The 24927-nt window shown below is 37.2% G+C and overlaps 1 protein-coding gene across 2 annotated transcripts in view; it reads left to right on the top strand.

Annotated features, from left to right (window-relative positions):
- The window catches only part of Gld (Glucose dehydrogenase), a 174840-nt gene that overhangs the window by 86757 nt on the left and 63156 nt on the right, over window positions 1-24927 (top strand). The gene's annotated exons all lie outside the window — the stretch shown is intronic.

Raw genomic sequence — 24927 nt, 5'->3', positions numbered from 1 at the left:
TCTTGCAGTTTGAAAATGTTTTTGTTTGTTGGCTGCATCGCTTGGATTCCTTATCAATTTTATTGTCACTGTGACCGTCATCTAGCCACGGACAATTTGTGTCAATAACTGTAAAACGTAATGAAAATGAAAACAAAACAAACGTCAACAATTGGTGGTGGCTTTTTTTGGCGGCTGAAAGTGAAAATAGGAAGTCAGTACAAATGACACAGGCAGCTATACATGAATATATATTCATTCATACACTTGTGGGGAATAGAGAAATATAGAAAACATTACATTATATAGTAAAAAGATTATGTTTAGGTGCACGTAGAGAAAATAATAAATTAGTTAAAACAATGTGGTTTTTCAGGACCACCTTTAAGAATCTTGAAATCACGTTGTCCATGCAAACAGGCGGAAGATCCATACTTGGATACCAGAGGCCTCCAAAAAGGAACCCATGATATGACTAATAACTACTTATTTCTGGTTAGATGTCCTTGTTAAAATAATGGGTTAGTAATTCGATTTGTAATGAGTTTTTTATTGGGTTGTTTCACACACCTACACATTTAAAAAAAAATTACCCTGAGTTTTCAATATTTTCCAATCTACCCTATTTTCTCCATGTACTTCATAAATGGCATGCTTGGCCTAATGTGACTGTCTTGATTCCATCAGCTAACACTAGTATTGCTCCTTGTGGCATGCATACCAATGTGGCACAGCGGCTACCAGCCATTGTCAGCAGATGATTCAACACTCCTCTGCCTTATTAATGGCCTATAGACACATTTGAGAGGAACTAAGACATACAGCAACAACAGCCAACAAATAAATGTTAAGAAAAAAGAAAAAACACCTCACAAAATGCTAACGATTTATGTTTTGTTAAAAAAGATTTTCTGTTTTGATTCGGCTGTTCGTTGTAGCTGTTGTTTTGTTTTTCTTCTTCTTTAGATATCGTTATATGTTTTACCGGCATTAGTAGTTTTGCTTTTTTGTTTTAGTTTTGTTTTGATAATTTCGTATGCATCGGAAGCAAATTTTAATATATGTATGTATGTAGGCATGTACATATGTATGTAAATTGCTATGTATGTTTATATTTCTGTGTTAGCTGGTATTTTCTTTTTTCCTTGCTTGGTATATTGCCAATGCAAATTGTAATGCTGCCGTTTGTTGGAAGTGGAGCTGTTTGACAGACAGACCCATTAAAACTATCTTCCCGTTAAGTTTTAAATTAGGCAACAAGATATGTATGTTATGTGATGCGATGTGGTGGGGAGGAAATGCGTTTTGGCTACGAAATATGTGCGTAAATTATCATGGTCACTCATACGTACCTCCAGAAACCTGTCTTTAGAAAATGAAATTTATTATTTATCATAAACTACGAGTTTAGCGTAAAAGCATCCGTGATGAAGAAAAAGGCAACAAGTAAGAACGGCGTTAAATTCGGCCGGCGTGAACTTGTTATGCCCTCCACAACGAACTATATTGAAGTGAATAGAAATAATTAATTTAATTTCGTTTATTAATGTACTAAGCTCTTACTGCACCTTAATGCTCGTTCCTTGGAAAATCCCTTTATATTTCTGCCTAACCCCCAATGAGATTCCAAAATACGTAGTTAAATCCATTTCAGGAGGAGATATAGCAAAACCTTTTAAAAAAAGCTCACATGGGGCGTCATGGTTGTTATTTCCAAAACATGGAATCTTTCTCAGTTCGTAAATATAGCAAAAAAACCTTCGAAATACATAAAATTGAGCAACACCGGTTCATAGGGGTTTGACTCAAACCTGACCTGATCTGACCTGATTTTTGCAAGTGACGTTTTGTACTTCTTAAATTTTTTGTAATCCTAGCGAAGACTAAAAGCCTAATGAGGCTACAACCTTTAAACTACCGAAAATCGGGTAGCGTTCAATGGGGCCTATATCAAGAAGTGGACCTATACTGACAAAATTTCAGGTGGAAAGATTTATACTCCAACCAAATAAAAAATTTCAGCCATTTCGGAGCTATAGTGAGGTCACAGCCTTCACAATACCAAAAATTGGGAGGTACCGTCCTATGGAGGCTACATGAAGACGTGAAGCTATATCGAGAATTTTCAGGTGAAACGAAAGGTGAAGAAGAAATATCAAATCTCAGCCAAAAATCGGGAGGTACCGTTCTATGGGGGCTATATGAAGACGTGAAGTTATACCGACAAATTTAAGGTGAAATGTTTTATACTACCGACGAAGACTAAATACCAAATTTCATCTGTTTCGGAGCAATAGTGAGGTCACAACCTTTAAAATACCGAAAATCGAGCGGGACCGTTCTGTGGGGGCTATATGAAAACGTTGACCTATAGCGACAAATTTCAGATGGAAAGTTTTAAACTCCCAACCAAGACTAAATGGCAAATTTCAGCCATGTCGGTGCGATAGTATGGACACAACCTTTAAAATACCGAAAATCGGAAGGTACCGTTCTACGGGGCTATATGAAGACGTTGACCTATGCCGACAAGTTTCTGCTTGAAAGTTCTTTACCCCCAACGAAGACCAAATACCAAATTTTATTCTTTTCGGTGGGATATTGAGGCCAAAAGCTTTACAATACAGAAAATCGGGAAGTTCCGTTCTAAGGGGGCTATATCAAAACGTGGACCAATATAGCCCATTTTCAGAAACAAATATCCTAGGAGCAATAGAAACTTCTATACCAAATTATCAAGTCCTATCTCAAATATTGCGATCTGTATCTTGATGTCAGCAGACGGACGGACGGATCATGGTTATATCAACTTAAAATTTTATGCTGATCAAGAATATATTATTACGGAATTATGGGTTAACTTAATCCAGTTCTATACCCCGATACGATTTGTACCAACAGTGTTCGTTTTGGATTATGATTCTACAATGCTTTATTGACATTAATCACTTCAGTTATTCACGCAGGACTTTAACTCTCTACTGGCGCAAAGCTTATCTCTAGTAACTAGTAAGCACACAGCTTTACTCTATTCTGGTTACTTCTTTACTCTTTACATTACACTGAAGACCTAACTCGCGGAATGATTTATAACTACTCAGACTCCCAGCCGTTACTATCCCGTATTTATGTGTGCCCGCTGCTACCTAGAGTGTTCTAGTCTCCTTAATCTAGGAGGTTGTGCGAAAGATAACTCTTAAAGGTAGTAACCGATTTGGTCCATACTTTACACATCGTGAAATTTCTATCAGACATAGATGAGGTTTCAATATGGACTCTACCGGTCCATTCCTTCGGGTACCTCCCACACAAAATTTCGGAAAGGTTCAGTTTAAGACCTGCTCTCGAATCACTTTGATTTTTGTTGAAGCAACTTGCATTCGCTGCCTCCATTACGACGGTATACGTTTTTTTTTTTTCAGGTGCAAGCCCATACTTCTTGAGAAAAAACCCGAAAGGTGTTACAAAACCCTTATGGCTCCATATATAGTGGCTGGAGAGCACGATAACTCTCGAACTGATCAACCGATTTGGTCCAAAATTTGGGCTTCGTCATATTTTGTCCAAACCTAGTTTCAGTTCGGAGATTGACAATGCCAGTCCACAACTTCCGGTACTTCCCCCAATATTTAAAAAATCTCACTAAAATGGTATGCACGATGTCCCTTGAACGGGGCAACCAATTTGGTCCAAACTTTGGATCTCCTAATATTTTGTCCAAATTTAGTTTAACTTCTAAAATGGCCCATATCGGGTCTCTCCATAGGGAACCTCCCCCACAAAAGTTCAACATTTGTGTCTAAGTGCTGTTTAGGTTTTGTACGAAGATCCTTTTTATACCGATGCTGTTCGTTGTGGTCGTATCTACAGCAATATTATATTTTACGTGGACAAGTCCATGCTTCCTGGCATACAGGTCCAAAAGTTATACGAACAACCCACTGAAATGACTATTGGGCGCGATATCTATCGAAAAGATATGACTCTCAAAATAAGATACACATCCGTAATGGACTATGTCGGTTTATTCCTTTAAGTACCCCCTTCGCAAAATTTTTGAACTTTAATCACAATTCCCAAAAGGGCCACAAAATTCTGAAAAGACCTTAAATACATTCGATCTATCCGGGAAGAAAGTTTCAATTCACATAGGCTGAGGGTATATCTCTGTCGGCAAAACCAACTGATACGTTTTTACTTGTTTTCGATAACATAAAGGAAAATGTGTTATCGTAGTAAGAAATTGTAGATTCTTGCAGGTTCTGGAACAGGCATAATATATACTTAATAGGGTCTCCGACGAATATTTCGATGTGTCACAAACAGAATGACAAATTTAATTATACCCTCCATATTATGGTGGAAGGTATAAATATAAAAATCATTTCAAAGTGTTTTGTGCGGAGGGGTTTTTAATATTTAAACTGAATTTTATACCTTAATAGGCAAAAGACCATTCATTCATGCAACAGGAGATTAATTTTGAGAAAAAAGTCATCAATACATACTGGAAGGAAATGCGACGCACTGGGAATAGCACCAAAATAATATATTATTACTTACTTAGAACGGTAGGTATGTAACGAGCGGCTGCTGCAGTGATGATGTCCCGGAAAGTTTTCTCAGCTACCTCAGCATCTGAGTGAGTGAGCAATTCTCTGAAGCGTAAATTCTCTGAACCCTTGCCAATCGGCTTTCCCATGGTTCAGGAAAGTACGGCGTTCAGAGGTTATGAAATCGGGTGGTCTGTTCACGGAGACGATGATAGGGAGGTGGTCTGAGTTAAGGGAAATGACTGATTGCCAGGATACGTCATTTATCAGACCTGTTGCCACAATGGTGATATCTGGCGATCTGTGGCAGTCTCCTCTAATCCTCGTAGGAGCGTCTTTGTTCACCGTGCAAAACGTGGAGCTATCAATTTGCTCGGCCAGCGCTGTACCCCTCTGGTCATTACCTAGGACGGAATGGCAAAACTCGTGATGAGCATTGAAATCCCCTAGCACCAGACGGTTATTGCCCTCTAAAAGCGAACTAATATTGGGCATATAACGCCAGGCACAGCTATTCATCGGCGGTACGTTGTTGTTGGGAAGACTGCGGGGGCGTTTCGTATTCCGACGACGAATAGATAAAAGAAGTTAGGTGTTTTTGCCAAGCCATAATACGATTTTGGCAAATTTAGTCTGATCTAGTCTTACAAGAGAGTACCTAGCTCTTATCTACCCAGTATTCGGTGTATTATTGTATTATTAAGTTGGAGACCTAACTCTACAGTGACCCGTAATAAGCCCTGCCGCAATCTCCATCGCCAACTTATGGAGCGAGAGAAGGGAAATGGTTCTACGTTGGGAGATCGCAGGCTAGACTGTTTTGGATACACAGGTTTCAGGTTCCATAAACCATATGCGGCGATCCTCCCCAAGGTATATATGTCAGAAGTTCCACGAGTTAGTAGCACATCTGTGACTTAACAGATTCTTCAATTTGCGAATTGATCGACATAGTGACACCACGATCTTGTTTACCTGATATTTGGTTTCCCATTTATTACAATGTCTTGGTACTCAGCAACGTTTAACCATGCAATATCTACAGGGCCTTTCTCTAGTCAAGGATAGCTCGTGAGTTTATGGTCCATGACTTGAGAGCCTATGGACATATGTATATAGTCACAGGTCCTGTAACACTCTGTTGTTTTTTGATAGCAAGAAGCTCAGCTTGAATGACCCTACCGCTACCGATTCAAGCTTACTATCAATTATCTTTATGAACTTCGAATGTCTAACATGTAAAACCCGTGACGTTCCTGACTCTCGACGTCGAAAAGTAATTCTCGCCGCTTGTAACTGTACCATGATATCCAGAGGTTGGAGATACAGGATCACGTTCATAGCAGCTTGATAGTTTGGACAGTAGGTTAAGATGTGGTCTGAGCCCACAACTTTTGCCAATATCTAGGCCAGTCAGACAATTGTACCAGAGCATCTTGCAAAAGGTCAGACAAGGTTGATAAAAATTAATTTAAACCCTACTTCATCATCAGCGTAAAGCACACCACCTTAGCTGGTCGAAACATACAAACATTACGTTTATTACCAGAGGGCATAGAAGGAGTGAGAGAACAGTTTACCTCATGGAACTCGCTTCTATGAGGGAATTGATATTTGAGCTTTTCAGTATCTCATCAATCCATGCCACTAGGATGGAGGAAATTCCTGTGTTGCTAAGATCGTTATGGATATATTCAAGCTTTACATTATTGAAGCCCACCTCTATATCGATAAAGGTCTTCAAAGTGAAGTATGAAGTTGACATATTCTTCTGATCCTACCCGACCATATTCTGACTGAGAACATATTTCCACTCCTCTCCATTTGTTGTTTTTCTTTCCCAATTTTGAATATCATAATTTTTAACTTTCCTCCAACTTGTTTAATCCATCAGATCCTTGGACTTCACGTTCTGCGTGTTCCACCACGTATACATACGCTTTTTAGTGCATTCATCCTATACCATCGTGGTTCATACGTTGATCTTTCGAAGAATTTTTCTCTCCACACACACACCAAGCATTACATTATATGCTTGCCCAAGTACATACATAATCTTCGGAAACATGCATTACACCGTCCGACAATCAAAATTAAATATGAACAGAACTATATACGTGTGAAACTATAGGAAAATTGGAGTAAAATGGCCCTTAAGATTTTTCGTTTCCTCTTGACCTTTTAAAGGAACAAAAATTTCAAAGGACAAAATTTTTCAAAAAAATATTTTAAGTACTTGTACTCATGGTACAATAATCGAGAACGTAGGTCAGGTTCGTAAAAATTGTGAAAAACAAGGCCTGGGTGTATTTGCTTAATCTGTCAGAATTACAATAAATGAATATGCAACAGGTTGTACTCTTTATTTGATTTGTTGGATCAATAACTAAAAACGCGAAAAATGAATGTCAGGCCAAGTTTTCATTACAGATTCAGCATCTGTATATGTTCGAAAGTTTATTTCATCACAATGTTGATGAATTTCATTTCAATAAATGTTGTAGTAACAATTTTCATTCCGACTGAATTTTAATATGTTCAAAAAAAATTTTTGCATTATTTTTGAAAACAATATCTATATATATACAAGAGTAGTGAGGTGAGTGACTGACTGACTGACTGACTGATTGACTGACTGATTCATCAGCGCCCAGACGAAACCGCTTAAGCTAGAAAGTTGAAATTTTGGGTGTAGGTTGCTGTTGGTGTGTAGGGGTGAGATAAGGCTGCGTTTTTGGAAATTCGACCTAGAAGTGTACGAAAAGTACTAAAAGGTACTAAATATGGTACCCTTTGTATTAGGCAAACGGTAAGAGCTAGAATTCTGAAATTTGGAATGAGGGTAACTGATGGAGAGCTAGAAAGATGTACCAACGGGTTTTTGGAAATTCGAACTACAAGGGTACGAAAATACTAAATGGTACTAAATTTAGTACAATTTGGATTTGTGTGAACGGATAGAGCTGGAATCCTGAAATTTGAAATTAGGGTAACTTGTGGAGAGTAACAAAGAAAGGTTTTTGGAAATTCGAACTATAAGTACACGAATAGTACTAAATAGTACTAAATTTAGTACAATTTGGATTTGGGTGAACGGATAGAGCTGGAATACAGGCATTTGGAATGAGGGTCTCTGATGAAGAGTAATAATGAAAGTTTTTGGAAATTCGAACTGTAAGGGCACGGAAAGTACTAAATGGTACTAAATTTAGTACAATTTTGATTTGGGAGAACGGATTGAGCTGGAATACAGACATTTGGAATGAGGGTCACTGATGAAGAGTAACAATGAAAGGTTTTTGTAAATTTGAACTATAAAGGTACGAAAAGTACTAAATGGTACTAAATTTAGTACAATTTGGGTTTGGGTGAACGGATGGAGCTAGAATCCTGAAATTTTAAATTAGGGTCACTGGTGGAGAGTAAGAAAGAAAGGTTTTTGGAAATTCGAATTATAAGTGCACGAAAAGTTCTAAATGGTACTAAATTTAGTACAATTTGGATTTGGGTGAACGGATTGAGCTGGAATCCTGAAATGTGTAATGAGGGTCACTGATGGAGAGTAACAAAGAAAGGTTTTTAGAAATTAGAACTAAAAGTGCACGAAAAGTACTAAATGGTACTAAATTTAGTACAATTTGGATTTGGGTGAACGGATAGAGCTGGAATCCTGAAATTTGGAATGAGGATCACTGATGAAGAGTAAAAATGAAAGGTTTTTGGAATTCGAACTATAAGTATACGAAAAGTAATAAATGGTAGTAAATTTAGTACAATTTGGGTTTGGGTGAACGGATAGAGCTGGAACCTTGAAATTTGGAATGAAGGTCGCTGATGGAGAGTAAAAAAGAAAGGTTTTTGGAAATTCGAATTAAAATTATACGAAAAATACAAAATGGTACTAAATGTAGTACAATTTGGGTATGGGTTAACGAATAGGGCCGGAATCCTGAAATTTGGAATGGGGGTCACTGATGAAGAGTAAGAAAGATGTACCAAAGGTCGAAAAGTCCTAAATGGTAGTGAGTTTAGTATGATTTGGATTTGAAGAGCTGGAATCCTGAAATTTGGAATTAAGATTACTGTTGGAATATAGAATTGAGATATGGAGGTAGCTTTGGAAAATCGTACTAATGTGCACGAAGTAGTACTAAATGGTACGAAATTCGCTATAATTTGTATTTGCGTGAAAAGATTATTGTTGGAGTGTAGGATTGAGGTAGTTTTGGAAATTCGTACTTGTGGAAAAGTGCTAAATGGAACTACATTGGCTATAATTTGGGTTTAGGTGAACGGATAGAGCTGAGATATGAAAGTACATTTTGGAAAATCGTGTACGAAAAGTGCTAAATGGTACAAAATTTGGTACCTTTTGGTATTTGCTATATGGTAAAGAATTTTGTACAATTTGTAATTTTGTAAAGGGTAGAACTGGAATTTTGAAATTCGGTATTAGATTAGCAGTTGGTGTTTAGAGTGGAGGTAGGGAGAAGGTTTTGAAAATTCGTACTTATTTATACAAAAACTACTAAATAGTCCTCAAATGGGTTTCGGGGGAACTGGAAAACTGAATTGGGGTTAGGATATATGTTGAATATAAGGAAGTAATTTTTGAAACGTTTACCTATGTGTAGGAAAAGTTGGGTAACATGTTGATACCAAAACCATTTTAAATAGTTAAGGTACTAAATTTGGTGTTGGGTGTAGGAACAAAGCTGGGATTATATAATTTAAAAATACGCTATTTGTACAAAAATACGAAATTGAAAAATATTTGTTATGAAGATCGCTCTAAAGTTTGAGACAAAGTTCTGAGTTTGAAAAATTGTGCTGAATATTGCCCCATTGATTTGATGTTAACGCCAAGGAGTTTCTAAATAATGTACTGAAATTAAGTAGTCAAATGTGAAGCATCTTTTCAAAAAATGTTTTTTGTTCTGACCGCTTTGGTATGTAAATTTGAAAACGTGGTCCAATGCGACAATTTTGTTAACTAGAAGGTATTTACCCCTGATATTAAAAAATCCTATGTTGAAATGCCTTCAAAAAATTTTCCGTTATATACTGTTGACATACCGGTGCACATTAAGTACAATTTTTTGTAAAGAAGTTTTCTAACCTTTCGTGCCACAAATTCCGAATTTCGGTTGGAAAATGTGCAGAAGATCTTCAAAATACTCTAAATCTTCAAAATATCTCTTCTAATAAACGTGGATTGAAGTGGAGATTTTTTAAATTAAACTTCTATATCCTCTGAGTATTCAAGGTCCAAATTTAAAGAAAATTGGACAATATACATTTGTTCTTCTTTAAAAATACACTAAGTCGAGAGGTACCGTTATATGGGGATATACGAAAACGTGGCCGAAAATTTAACGGACCTATTCGGGTTCTGGGCGAAACCGCTAAAGCTAGAACCTTGAATTGTGAATGTGCGTGATTTTTGTTGTGAAGGGGTGAGATAAAGTTTAGTGTTTGGAAATTCGTACTGGAAGAGAATGCTGTGTTAGTGAAGGGGTAAAACCAGGAGTCAAATCTGAAATTTGCAATATGATACGTAGTTTTGGAAATTCGAAATAAAAAATATGGTAGCTGTGTAGGGATGCGATACGGCAATTTTGTTTTAAATTCTGACTACAATCGAAAAAATATTGGTAATAAAAATAGGTCTTAGTACAACAAAATCTCCAGTATTCACCATTCCCGTATTAAATATTGTTTATATATATTTCGTTTCCTTTCCGCATACGAAGTAGCGGGCATTTGCTAGTACATACATATACAAATTCTGTATAATGATTTGAGAGAATAAGCAAACCAATAAAACAAATTGTAATCAGCTGTTTCCTATGTACTACCTTGTAATGATTTTACCATGCTTGTACTCATCGCCCGATGTTTGTGTTGGAGTCATATTAAAGAGGAGAATATTGGCTTTATAAAATAATTTCCATTTATTGCATTCAAGGGTAACAAGGACATCAAAAACGTCCTTGAAAAATTAAATACTAAAAACTCCTTTGAAAACATCCTGCAATTTTTTCAAAAAGTATATATGTTAATATCCTTTATGTAGTGCAACACTTCCCGACATTTCAATATCCTAGCGTTGTAAGTTATTTTTTAAAAAATATTTATTTACATTTATTTGCAATTTTTGGAAATTGTCGAACGGTGTTATCACGGGTAGTATTTTGTGAAGTGGGATTTTTGTTTGAAGAGAAATTACTTATTTTTCGAACTGCTTTCTTAGTCCAAAGTAGTATCTGTTGGCCAATATTTTTCTTCTTGTTATTTCACAACTAATGTTCTTGGTTGTATTTATGGCAGTGCCGAGGTAAATGAAGTCTTCAACCACCTCAAATTTGTAGATATTAGAAAACTCACGTTCCAATAATAGTACCCTACTCCTCCTGGCACAGGTTCTTTCCTATTTTAACTTAGGACCTAGTATCAGTTAAGGTCATCCTACAAAGCCGAATGAGCTTTGCGGGGATACCAAATTCAGACATGGCGTGAAATAACTTTGAACGTAAGGGACTGTCAAAGGGTGTTCTATAATGGACAAAAATATGGTAACTGTCGATCTGCATCTCTTGGATCTTTTCCAGTATTTGCCGCAGGGTTAATGTCTGGTCAATCGTAAATAGGCCATGTCTGAAGTCCTATTGCTATTATCTGATTATTTCGTGGACCATAGGCTTTATTCGTTCGCACAATATCTCTGATATTATCTTGTAGGTAATAGGGAGAAAACGTATGTCCCTTTAGTTAGAGCATACAGATTTATCTCTTTTCTATGGACGGGACACATGATGCTCAGATTCCAATCGCCGTGTACACGATCTTCCTGCCAGATGGTGTTAACTAGCTGATGCATACACTTAATCAGAGTGTCGCCTCCAGTCTTGAACAGCTCGGCTAGTAAACCATCGGCTCATACGGGCTTATTATTTTTCAGCCAATTTAATGCTTGTTTAGCTGGTGTGGGGTGAGACGCGTTACAATTCGCGAGTAAACCGAGAAGTACTTCCGTACTGGTGAAGAGATGACTTATAAGTGTTTTGTGTATAAAAACCGAAAGTGAATCAAGGCTGAGGCAATCACTGCTTATTGGAAAGTTCTCACTACGATCCGAACTGAGCGAATACAGTTCCAGGGAGAAATTGCAGAGAAATTCCACTACCAAGAGAGTACTCTCTACGATCCGCGCTGAGCGAACATAGTCTCTGAGAAGATTTGTAGGGCAATGATTGGAAATATCACCCTACGGTCCGCCGTAAGCGAACATAGTTTCTCAGAGGGTTTGTAGAGAACACTTAAGGAAGGGAGGCCTCTCTGCGATCCGAACTAGGCGAACAAAGGCTCCCTGGAGATTTGTAGTGAAAATACCAATAGAGAGTTTCTAACTTAAACATTAGCCGCCAGCCTTGAAACACATAGGGGTGTTTCAACATAAAATGGGTGAACTTAAAGTAACTTACAACTAGGAATTCAAGTATGTAAATTCAGAGTAGGTGAGCTTTTCCGATGATTGCATTTTAATTCTATATGTTGGGTAACTAATACAACTGGAGAAGCGAAAAATAATTATATGACGTTAGAATCATCCCGATGACGACTTAATTGTAAAACATTTTTTAGAATTACCAGTTAGATAATGTATATTTGAATACGTGGTGAGAACCGAATGGAAATTCTTCCTGGTGAAAATAGTTTAGATGCGAGGAATTTTGGTTGTCTGTTGGTGCTGCACTTTGAATTTTATTCACTGGATTTACTAGGTGAAGAGGACATTGGACCAGTTAGAATCCATCCAAATACCGTATTTTGTGCAAGTAATGAGCCGAGTATATTTTGCTGAGTTCCGACTTTTAATATTTTTGGATATAAGTCAGCTCCGATCAATAGATCTACAGGTCTACTATCAAAGAAGAGTGGCTCAGCTAACCGAATGTTTGGCAAACAATGTGTTATATCGGGATCCATTGAGACCGATGGAAGGTCATCCGATATCCGAGGGAGAACACATGCTTCCGTTTGAAGTACAAAAGAAGAATTGATTCTTGAACCGATTTTCAGAGAACAACTTTTCTGAGTATTAGCTGATACCGTTCCGTTTACGCCTGAAATACGAGCTAGAGAAGAGCGAGTGGGCAAATTTAACCGTTTTCTTGTGGTATCTGAGATAAAAGATCCCTCTGATGCTGGATCGATCAGAGCTCTAACTGGATAATCTTTACCGTTATGGATTAGATTCACTATAGCAGTTCCCAGAAGAACATTACGATTCTGTAATGTATGGAAAACTTGTTGATTTGCTATAGTTGGATTGGCACCGGTGGAGGTGGAAGCTATATTGTCATTGTGGCGAAGTACAGAATGGCGAGAAGAAGAAGGTGTAGAATTCGATGAAGGAGTTGAGGGAGGTGAATTATTAGAACGGTGGAGGAGGGTGTGATGTCTTCCACGACACATATTGCAATTATGGGCGCTAGTACAAGTTTTAATTGTATGACCCCGTGAAAGACAATTCCAACAACTGCCTTGTTTCTTCACCGTAGAAGATTTTTGGTCAAAAGGCAATTGTTTAAACTTTGGACAAGATCGCAAAGAATGAATTTCCGTAGGACATAGAAGACAAGTTATCGTGGCTGGTGATTTGAATTTTTTATAAACCGAATTGTTGGTGATTGGTGATTTAAATTCTTTCGAAGTAGACTTTTTATTGAGTTCAGGGCCTTTGATATCCCGCAAACAGTCAAGAGTCTGAATTCTTTCAGAAATAAATGAATCCAAGTCTTCCCAAGAAGACAAAGCCGATTTGTCTCTAACACTCTGTTCCCATAGAGCGACAGTTATTCGCGGTAAACGCTGAATACAAATGAAGACTATGATAGGATCCCAATGTACTGTGGTGATATCATATACGGCCATAGCAGATAAAACACTATTTATTCCGCGCTGAAGGGTTTTCAATCCCGAACTAGTTTCACGATCGATGTATGGAAGATCAAAGAGAAGCTTCAAGTGACTATTGACAATAACCCGTTTATTGTCAAACCGATTTTTGAGAGCTGTCCATGCTAAGACGAAGCTACGGTGAGTTAGTGGGAACTTAGATACAATTTCTTTAGCTTCGCCGTCTGTCTTTCTAACTAAATGACAGAGTCTCTCAATGTCACTAAGACCAGAATTATTTACATATATCGCGGTGAAAAGGTCTCGGAATGTCGGCCACGACAAGAAATCACCATGAAAAGTTTCTATATCGCATGGAGGAAGTACAAGATTGTGTACACTATCCGGATTTGGTGAAAAGAAGGATTCTCGAGTTTGAAAACTGTTTTGAACTAATGAAGGGACTGGATGATCCACCTGAGTACCGATTTCCCGCGACGCCTGTGTCGAAGTGCTCAAGTTATTTGCATGGTCGCTCTGAAATTCTTCTGCCGAGAAGTCTGAACTATTTATTGAGGTGTGATGTGAAGATTTGGAGGATTGAATAATTTTGCCCAATTTGCGATTCATAGTTGACCTACAAGTAATGTAAGTCTGATGACACACTTCGTATTTACTATCTAACGAATCTATGTCATCCTTTTTTGAATCTACCGCCGACATTAAATAATCGAGGCAACGATCGAATGTTAATTGGACCTTTGACCACAGCTTGTCCAATTCTGTGCTACGAAACTCTAAGTCGTACTGATCTAACTGATCATCTCGCATTTGGTTGAAATGGGAATCGAATTTGATCAAAGCATCCGATGCTCTGATAAAGAGATCTAAAGGTGTGACCGGCATTGTAGAGAATTTCTTTGTTCCGAAAAATTAGACAAGTTTCCACGAATTTTTTGGAATAATTCACAAAAATGAACAAACAGTTGCAAAAATTCAATAGAATTTATTATTTTTGCACGAGGTGTAGGGTGAATCAAGGACTAAAAGTTCCAAAACAAATTTATTTAGGTGAAGAGGAAACACAAATAAACCAAATGTCCGAAAAAATAAATAAATTCCAGAGAATCCGTTCAAAAAATTGCAAAGAAGGCAACAATTTTCAAAAAGCTGCAAAAAATCAATTGAATTTATTGTTTTAGCAACTATGTGTAGGGTGAATCAATGCCTGAATGTACAAAACCGATTTATTTTGTGTGAAAGGGGAAACAAATGGCAAAAATATCGAAAACCGAATAAATTGGGAATTTTTCTTGTGAAAAATGAAAATTTTAAATTCCACAGGGACCGAATGTAGGGTGCACTACTTTAGAACAACCAAAAAAGCAAAAAACCGCAACCGAAAATTCAAATATGTTAATAAAAAAGGTGATTTTAGTACAAAAATATAAATTTATATTGAATATTTGAATAAATATATATGTTATATTTACTAAAAATATAAATATATAATGCCGATTGTAGGGTGTACGATGTCCAAAAAACCGTTTATACCGAATACCGATTATTTTTCGAAAATATGCAAATATTTATTTTTCCGAAAAAATATTAAAAAATAATTTATATAAAAAATAATTTTTTCACCTGCGACCCACTGTAACCGTAGTAATAACGAATGTGTAAAACAAAACGAAATAAAACACAACTAGCGTCGCAGTAGACGTATGCTGGTATGTACTAGTAGGTAAGCAGGTAGAGAGACCACAACGTATTGGCTTGTTGTTCGTAGGTTTTTTTCGTTTTATAAGTGACGCTAGAAGAAATGCAAAAAGGCGGGTAATTTGCAATACGTTTGTTGTTGCAATTCTCACTAAAGGGCTCTCCCTTTGGAATTATGGACGTAGGGATAGTGAGAAAAAACCGAACTAAATAAAACAACAACACGTATTGGCGATCACTACACTTGTTGGTGAATAATTAAGAAACACAGTATGCCGTATATTAGATTTATTAAATTCGCAAAATAAAAGATATTTTGCTAATATTTCAACCGTATTTTGGTGAGAACTTTTATTAAATGATTTAGTGTGTGGACTGTATGAAGATTTTAACCGTATTTTATTGTAATTACCGAGCGATAGGGCGAATAAAAGTCGATCAATAACCGAAATATTGTTTATGCGAAAAGAGATAAAAATTTAACACTCGCGATTTGCTCACTTATGGAAAACACTGAATTTACATACCTGGTATGTTTTTGGTGGAATATGTGTTGTTGGTGATGGTGGTTTTATGATGTTTAGATGATGGGGATGGTGGTGAGGGGTGATTGGGGAATCTTTTGTGTGGTGAAGAAGAGAACACAAACTCCGATTAGCACAAACAACACCGTGTAAATTATCCACTGATCCGTCTCGATTGGATGAAATGTTTTAGTGGACAACAACAAAATCCAAAGGAACTTATCTGGCTCGACTGGACCAAATGTTTAGCTGGTGTGGGGTGAGACGCGTTACAATTCGCGAGTAAACCGAGAAGTACTTCCGTACTGGTGAAGAGATGACTTATAAGTGTTTTGTGTATAAAAACCGAAAGTGAATCAAGGCTGAGGCAATCACTGCTTATTGGAAAGTTCTCACTACGATCCGAACTGAGCGAATACAGTTCCAGGGAGAAATTGCAGAGAAATTCCACTACCAAGAGAGTACTCTCTACGATCCGCGCTGAGCGAACATAGTCTCTGAGAAGATTTGTAGGGCAATGATTGGAAATATCACCCTACGGTCCGCCGTAAGCGAACATAGTTTCTCAGAGGGTTTGTAGAGAACACTTAAGGAAGGGAGGCCTCTCTGCGATCCGAACTAGGCGAACAAAGGCTCCCTGGAGATTTGTAGTGAAAATACCAATAGAGAGTTTCTAACTTAAACAATGCTGTTGGGGCGGTATAGACTCAATGCCATCTGTCGGGATTTTATCTGTGGTAACTTCCCCTTCGTTAGTATGGTATAATAATAGTTTGGAAAATTCTCTTTTCTGTATCTGTTACCAGATTACCTTGCTCGCCTCTGCAAAAGGAACACTTTTTGGTAGAATTTTCAGACTCCATTCAATTTTTTTTTTTCTATTTAAAAGACACTTCTTTTCTCTCCTTTTCTACCGATACTGGTTGCAGAGTAGCCCTTTATGTTGCATTTTTCTCTTCGGTAGCAACGCGACATACCTGGTCATACGATAGGGTCCTTGGTGGAAGTTTCAGGTATCGAAGTATGTATTTTGCGACCTTGAGCATTTAGTAGACGAAATTTTGCCATTGAGCTGATATGTTATCGGAACGAAGATATATTATCAGCCAGTTTATTGCCGTAATATACAGGCAATAGCATCTTCTGGGATTGGAAGTGGTATATCTTTGTTATATTCATCTTGGATGCCAAAAATTTGGGCAAATGCTCATCCTATAATCTGAGCACGCACCGGTATCTGTTGCCAAATTACCTTGTTCGTCTCTATAAGGCGATGGGCCCCTACCGAAGCCATCAGTTTGAAGTTTCACTCCTTGGTATAATGTTCGGACTTGATTCTGCCTCCCGTACATTTCTAATTTTCACACTCTCGTTATACCCTCAGCATTTATGCTAACGAGGGTATATACACTTTCATACGGCAAAATGTGCCTCATCGAAATAATGGTTTTAGACCCCAAGTATGTTTGGACGAAATGTGTTTCAGACAATTTAGAGTCGATTGAGCAATGTCCGTCCGTCTGTCTGGCTGTCTGGTGCGCACGATAACTCTCGAACGGAACAACCGATTCTATCCAAACTTTGGCTTTCGTAATATTTTTTCCAAACTTAGTTTAAGTTCGAAGATGGGCTATATCGGCCCACTCCTTCCGGTACCTCCCCCACAAAAGTTCAAAAAAAGTTCAACATGTATTCACTACCCCCCATAAGACGGTACAAGTTTCATCAGGAGCAAGTCCATACTTCCTGAGAAAATAGCCTGAAAGTTGCACGAAACCCCTATGACACCGTGTGAGGTGGTTGGAGTGCAAGATAATTTTCGAACGGATCTGCCGATATTTTGTCCAAACATAGTTTAAGTTCGAAGATAAGCCATATCGGTCCACTCCTTCTGGTACCTCCCCCACAAAATTTCAAAAATGTTAGGAAAAAGTGTTCGTGCGGTAACTTTGAAGATCGGGTTCAAATATGGACTATATTTGTCCACTTCATCCAGTACCTCCCAAACAAAAGTTCATTTTAAGACCTGCTGTCGAATTACTTTGATTTTTGTTGAAGCAACTTGCATTCGCTGCTTCAATTAAAAGTTTTTTCAGGGGCAAATCCACACTTCTTGAGCAAACAGCCCGAAGGGTGTAAAAACCCCCTATGACACCATATGTAGTGGCTGGAGATCCACTTCCATAATGGTCAATGTCGATCCATTCCTTTAAGTATCTCCTCCGCAAAACTTTTGATCTTTAATCCTAATCAACATTTATGTCGGTTCATACGCCCAAAATTTTCAAAACCCTCTAAATAGATAAGTTTTTTGGGAAAAAATTGTTTCAATATACACAGGCTGAGGGTATATCTCTGTCGGCCAAGCCGACTGATACTTTTTTACTTGTTTTTTTTTTAATTTCTCTATTTTTCCTGTGGAAAAATACGTTTCTCGTCTTCCACGATACCTCTCTGGTAGACTATGTACGTGTTACTACTAACTACCACGTAGCCCTATGAGCCGCATTCTTCTCTTCGGTAATTTTAATGTCGTGGAGTGCTCGTAATTGTCTTCGATGGGGCCAGACTGTCAGATAAGACTCAAGTTGAAGAAATTAGCTATTATTAGAATTGTAATAAGTCTTTTACGCGGCTGATACTGGAGATGTTTTAAGCTTTGACAAATTTCAAATACCCAAAGAAACTCGTATTTTATATCTTTGCAGCTATAATCCAATCCGTAACCTCTAGTTGTGGTTGTGACGTGACAAGCCATCGTATTGCCTGTTTGACGGTAATATCGGCCTTGTAAACGGTACCTTCTCTATAAAGAGTACGAACATACCAGGGGCGGATTCACAGATCATAGTGCTTAAAACGTTGGCACAGGTCGTCAACTTTTAAGGGTTTTATTAAAATGAATTTATTGAGCTATCGTGACCTGTGGATTTTGTATTGAAAGAGTGATATCTGCTAGGTCCCACATATCCAACCAATATTCTATTTATATGATCGAAATACGATACATGGCTACTTATAGGTGAACGCGAGGAACATGTTAGCTCACTATCTTTAACGGCTCTTAATACGAAAATGTTATTTCTACTTTAAATAACGGATCTAATAGTATATTTTGATCCACAGACATCAGGCCAGACAACAGCACATTCTTAAAGATAACCTTCAACATTTGTTGATATGCTGCGAATTCAAAATTTTCTGACATATAACACCTCCCCCTTCCTGAACGAAGAATAAAATTTACGCTGGGAAATTTTTAATTGTCGTTAACAAATAGCCATCAACATATTTTACTGAAAAACTTCCATGACCTATGCCAATAGAATTGTGGCGACCTTCAGCACTTCATTTTATGAACATCAGTCTAGAAGAGTGTGAATTGAAAAATATCTGAATAAACAAAAGACTTAAGACACAAACGTCCACACAGAGAGACGCAAATATCAAAGCTTTTTAACAAACTACAAATTTCTTACAACAATAACAACTGCCAACAACAAACAATGATGCGAACAACAAATAACAAAATTAATTTAACATAAACAACAAACAACCAAAAATAGAATATCACAGAAACACGACAGAGGAAACAGCTACAAGGAAAATTCAAATTACGACGCGTAAACGTTTCATTGAAACAGAAAAGAATATTTGTTTAAATTGAAAAATTCTTCACATTTAACCTATGATCTTTGAGATTTGTCTTCTTAAGGTTTTCCACACCAAAAAAAATGTTACAAAAATAAAGAAGATGATGTTGATTCAAAATGAGAAAAAACTAAAAACAAAAAAAAATATCATTAAAAATACCATGAATCGACAATTAATAACGACCTTTTTGGGTGGGGGTTTCGCAAAACCAAGTAATACAAGATGAAACATGAAGCAACCAAACAACAAAACATGAAGAAACGTCAAAAAAACTGTGACGCAAAAAAATAAAATACACACAAACAGATTAGAAGAACTTTGATGGAATTTTTGAAAAGAGGCAAGGTAAAAAAAATTGTTGGGAAAAGAGTTAAAGCTTGGGTACATCAGCACGGATTTTTTAATGAATTTTAGAAGTTTCCAAACAGGCCCTATAGGCGTGGGATTTTAAATGAATTTTAGAGGCTTCAAAACAGCCCCATAGGCGTGGGTTTTTAATTGATATTTAGAGCCTTCCAAACAGCCCTATAGGCGTGGATTTGTAAATGAATTTTAGAGGCTTCCAACAGCTCTTTAGGCGTGGATTTTTAAATGAATTTTAGAGGCTTCCAACAGCTCTTTAGGCGTGGATTTTTAAATGAATTTTAGAGGCTTCCAACAGCTCTTTAGGCGTGGATTTTTAAATGAATTTTAGAGGCTTCCAACAGCTCTTTAGGCGTGGATTTTTAAATGAATTTTAGAGGCTTCCAACAGCTCTTTAGGCGTGGATTTTTAAATGAATTTTAGAGGCTTCCAAAAGCTCTTTAGGCGTGGATTTTTAAATGAATTTTAGAGGCTTCCAACAGCTCTTTAGGCGTGGATTTTTAAATGAATTTTAGAGGCTTCCAACAGCTCTTTAGGCGTGGATTTTTAAATGAATTTTAGAGGCTTCCAACAGCTCTTTAGGCGTGGATTTTTAAATGAATTTTAGAGGCTTCCAACAGCTCTTTAGGCGTGGATTTTTAAATGAATTTTAGAGGCTTCCAACAGCTCTTTAGGCGTGGATTTTTAAATGAATTTTAGAGGCTTCCAACAGCTCTTTAGGCGTGGATTTTTAAATGAATTTTAGAGGCTTCCAACAGCTCTTTAGGCGTGGATTTTTAAATGAATTTTAGAGGCTTCCAACAGCTCTTTAGGCGTGGATTTTTAAATGAATTTTAGAGGCTTCCAACAGCTCTTTAGGCGTGGATTTTTAAATGAATTTTAGAGGCTTCCAACAGCTCTTTAGGCGTGGATTTTTAAATGAATTTTAGAGGCTTCCAACAGCTCTTTAGGCGTGGATTTTTAAATGAATTTTAGAGGCTTCCAACAGCTCTTTAGGCGTGGATTTTTAAATGAATTTTAGAGGCTTCCAACAGCTCTTTAGGCGTGGATTTTTAAATGAATTTTAGAGGCTTCCAACAGCTCTTTAGGCGTGGATTTTTAAATGAATTTTAGAGGCTTCCAACAGCTCTTTAGGCGTGGATTTTTAAATGAATTTTAGAGGCTTCCAACAGCTCTTTAGGCGTGGATTTTTAAATGAATTTTAGAGGCTTCCAACAGCTCTTTAGGCGTGGATTTTTAAATGAATTTTAGAGGCTTCCAACAGCTCTTTAGGCGTGGATTTTTAAATGAATTTTAGAGGCTTCCAACAGCTCTTTAGGCGTGGATTTTTAAATGAATTTTAGAGGCTTCCAACAGCTCTTTAGGCGTGGATTTTTAAATGAATTTTAGAGGCTTCCAACAGCTCTTTAGGCGTGGATTTTTAAATGAATTTTAGAGGCTTCCAACAGCTCTTTAGGCGTGGATTTTTAAATGAATTTTAGAGGCTTCCAACAGCTCTTTAGGCGTGGATTTTTAAATGAATTTTAGAGGCTTCCAACAGCTCTTTAGGCGTGGATTTTTAAATGAATTTTAGAGGCTTCCAACAGCTCTTTAGGCGTGGATTTTTAAATGAATTTTAGAGGCTTCCAACAGCTCTTTAGGCGTGGATTTTTAAATGAATTTTAGAGGCTTCCAACAGCTCTTTAGGCGTGGATGTTTAAATGAATTTTAGAGGCTTCCAACAGCTCTTTAGGCGTGGATTTTTAAATGAATTTTAGAGGCTTCCAACAGCTCTTTAGGCGTGGATTTTTAAATGAATTTTAGAGGCTTCCAACAGCTCTTTAGGCGTGGATTTTTAAATGAATTTTAGAGGCTTCCAACAGCTCTTTAGGCGTGGATTTTTAAATGAATTTTAGAGGCTTCCAACAGCTCTTTAGGCGTGGATTTTTAAATGAATTTTAGAGGCTTCCAACAGCTCTTTAGGCGTGGATTTTTAAATGAATTTTAGAGGCTTCCAACAGCTCTTTAGGCGTGGATTTTTAAATGAATTTTAGAGGCTTCCAACAGCTCTTTAGGCGTGGATTTTTAAATGAATTTTAGAGGCTTCCAACAGCTCTTTAGGCGTGGATTTTTAAATGAATTTTAGAGGCTTCCAACAGCTCTTTAGGCGTGGATTTTTAAATGAATTTTAGAGGCTTCCAACAGCTCTTTAGGCGTGTATTTTTAAATGAATTTTAGAGGCTTCCAACAGCTCTTTAGGCGTGGATTTTTAAATGAATTTTAGAGGCTTCCAACAGCTTCATAGGCGTGGATTTTTAAATGAATTTTAGAGGCTTCCAACAGCTCTTTAGGCGTGGATTTTTAAATGAATTTTAGAGGCTTCCAACAGCTCTTTAGGCGTGGATTTTTAAATGAATTTTAGAGGCTTCCAACAGCTCTTTAGGCGTGGATTTTTAAATGAATTTTAGAGGCTTCCAACAGCTCTTTAGGCGTGGATTTTTAAATGAATTTTAGAGGCTTCAAACAGCTCCATAGGCGTGGATTTTTAAATGAATTTTAGAGGCTTCAAACAGCTCCATAGGCGTGGATTTTTAAATGAATTTTAGAAGATGGCACACCTTATTATACCACCCTCCATTATGCAAATGCTATGAATCATAGGAAAAAAAAACAAACGGTAGGTGAGTTTTTATGCCTTTAGGCAATCTCCCTCCACAGGGCCATAAATTGAGATATCTTCTTTTGTTGCCATAGCTACTTAAATAGTGTTTTCTTCTCGGTGGAGGCTTCCCCTAAAGCGGAAAATCCAAATAACCTCATCATAAGTTACATAGCTATGGTTATACGCCATACTTGTGTCTGCTTATACTTCACATCAAGAAGAAGAAACAGAAGATAAAGATGAAAAAAATGAAATCGTACTTCATGGATTGCGTAGTGTCTTGTTTTTGCTTTTGTTATTGTTTCTAAGTTATTATTGCTTTTAATAAAGACATTCTGTGAAATTCACATGACCTTAAACACCACAAAAGCAACAACAATAACAACATTGTACCAATAACAAACTCTAAAAATTGACACACACACACACCACACAAACAATAACTGCAGAAATAAAAAAATTTAATTAAAACTTAGAAGAAAAATTATTAAAAACAATGTTAGCAATGAGGAAGATAATAATGATTATAATGATGAGGAAGATCAGTAATTTATTATGTTTAGTAACAATGGTAGATGATAAAGGTAGACAGGCATTAAAGTACATGTGTTTAAATAGTTTTCTTTATTTTGAAATCGGTGTTAATCCAATGACGATAAATGAAGCGAAAATGAAAAACCATGTTAGCATGAAGAGATTAATATGCTATTATAAAAATCCTATGTAGGTGGAAATTGTTAAGAGGGAAAAATGCCGAAGAGATTTTTTACACATCTTTATAAAAAGGCATCCAGAGAGAGAGAAGGAAAGTCCTTTGCACCAGAAAAAGGAGAACTGAAATAACACGAGCATGAAAGAGTAAGGGAATCTGACAATGACACAGATAACGAATGCAAAAAGTACTGGTGCGGATATTTAGTAGTATCAACAACAAAGATGGCTTAGAACCAATCACATGCGATGGTATTGAAGGTATAGGGCCTAATCAAATGTCGGAAGAATAATAAAAATAACAACAAGAATTGTATGGTTAAAGCTCTCAGCATAACATATTTTCTGCTTAATCTGGATATATCTCCATGTCTAGGAATGGTACTGCTTTGATGGATTGTAAGCACAAAGCTTCTGGAGTGAGTTGAGTTGTTAAATTCTATTTAACTAGTTCAGTACCATAGTTCGTTTGTGTATGAGTTATTTCATAAAAACAAAGAGTTAATATAGCTCATTCGCAGCAGTTCGTTTATTCAAACGACCGGTGTTCACTAAACTATATAGTGAACTAGGTCTCTCAAACGAACTAGATTTTAATAAGATGTTTTACACGGTGTCTTCTATCCGTGCCATATAGGAATTTAGACGGCTGCAACAATCCGTAGTTGAGCCAAAACTACTCTAGTTTGTCGTGTCACCTGGCTGGCTCTCTTCAGCTGCGATAGATGGAGGATGTAATCGAGGACCGCATTCACACGATAGTAGTCTATGACATCTGGGACTGCATCTGGGTGCATGCTAGTCAAACCTGCTTGTTCGGCTTGCTGATTTATGGGTTCTCTATTGTAATGAAGGTACCTCTCGACGTGCCTGGGTAGGGGTCCATCCACCATATGGTGATTAGGAAGGCTCTTACGGCAGCACCCGATGAAGTACTGCAGCGAAAAGATTCCATTTTGTTGTACTGTACTGGAAGAATCTTTGGCTCCTCATGTAGATGATTCACTGACATGTGTGAATATTTTCCATCGCGTTGCACTTATATTAGCATAGCTTACCACAGACCGTACTATCGTGTTATATGTGATCAACAAGGTTACATTGTCTGCACTGCAAGTGCTGCCGGCTAGGGATTTGGGGACAATGTTCCTACATCTCAGTTCGTCTCAGATAGCTAGGGCATCCGCGGACGGCTTGATGTCGGATGTGACTCATAGAGTTTTGGGGTACACGCAGAGAAAAAAATATGATTGATCCAACAATATTCGAAGAGCAAAATATGTATTGTAAAGATATTGTTAAATTCCAAATGTAGTATTGTGATTCCAACAATTGGGTTTTGTTAAATCCAAAAATAGTTTTTGTCAACTGGACAGTAGTTCTCTCTTTTCCTCGACAATTGTTTCTCTTCTCTCGCTATTCGATGACGTGTTGAAAAAAACAATTATGGTGAGTTTTGTTTGTATGACATGATGCCTTTATCTTTGTTTTTGTGTGTATGTATACCAACAATGAGACTCTTGTTTTTATTTGTTTCTGTTTTGTTTCATTCTTCTATCTTCATTGTGCTTTGAGGTTTGGTGTTATACCGGAGTTTGTTATGGTGTTTAATTACTCCTTATGTTGTGGTGGGTGCTTGTGGCTTTTTGTTTGTCTTTGTTGTCAGCCAATGCGGCAAACCATGTATTGTGTTCATCAATGAATGCAATACTATACGGGACATTTATATCCAAGTTATGTGAAAAGTGTATATGAGAAGTATATACACTCAAATCAAAAATTTCTGGGCTGGTTTTCTGGGTTGACAATACTTTTTGTAAACAAAACAAGTAAGAAAAGTCTATAGTCGGACGGAGCCGACCAAGGGATACCCTATACCACT

The sequence above is a fragment of the Musca autumnalis genome, unplaced genomic scaffold (genome assembly GCF_047663935.1).
Source record: "Musca autumnalis isolate F117 unplaced genomic scaffold, ASM4766393v1 scaffold_1, whole genome shotgun sequence".
Taxonomy (NCBI): domain Eukaryota; kingdom Metazoa; phylum Arthropoda; class Insecta; order Diptera; family Muscidae; genus Musca; species Musca autumnalis.
Note: the sequence above shows the minus strand (reverse complement) of the source record. Positions and strands in the feature narration are given on the sequence as shown.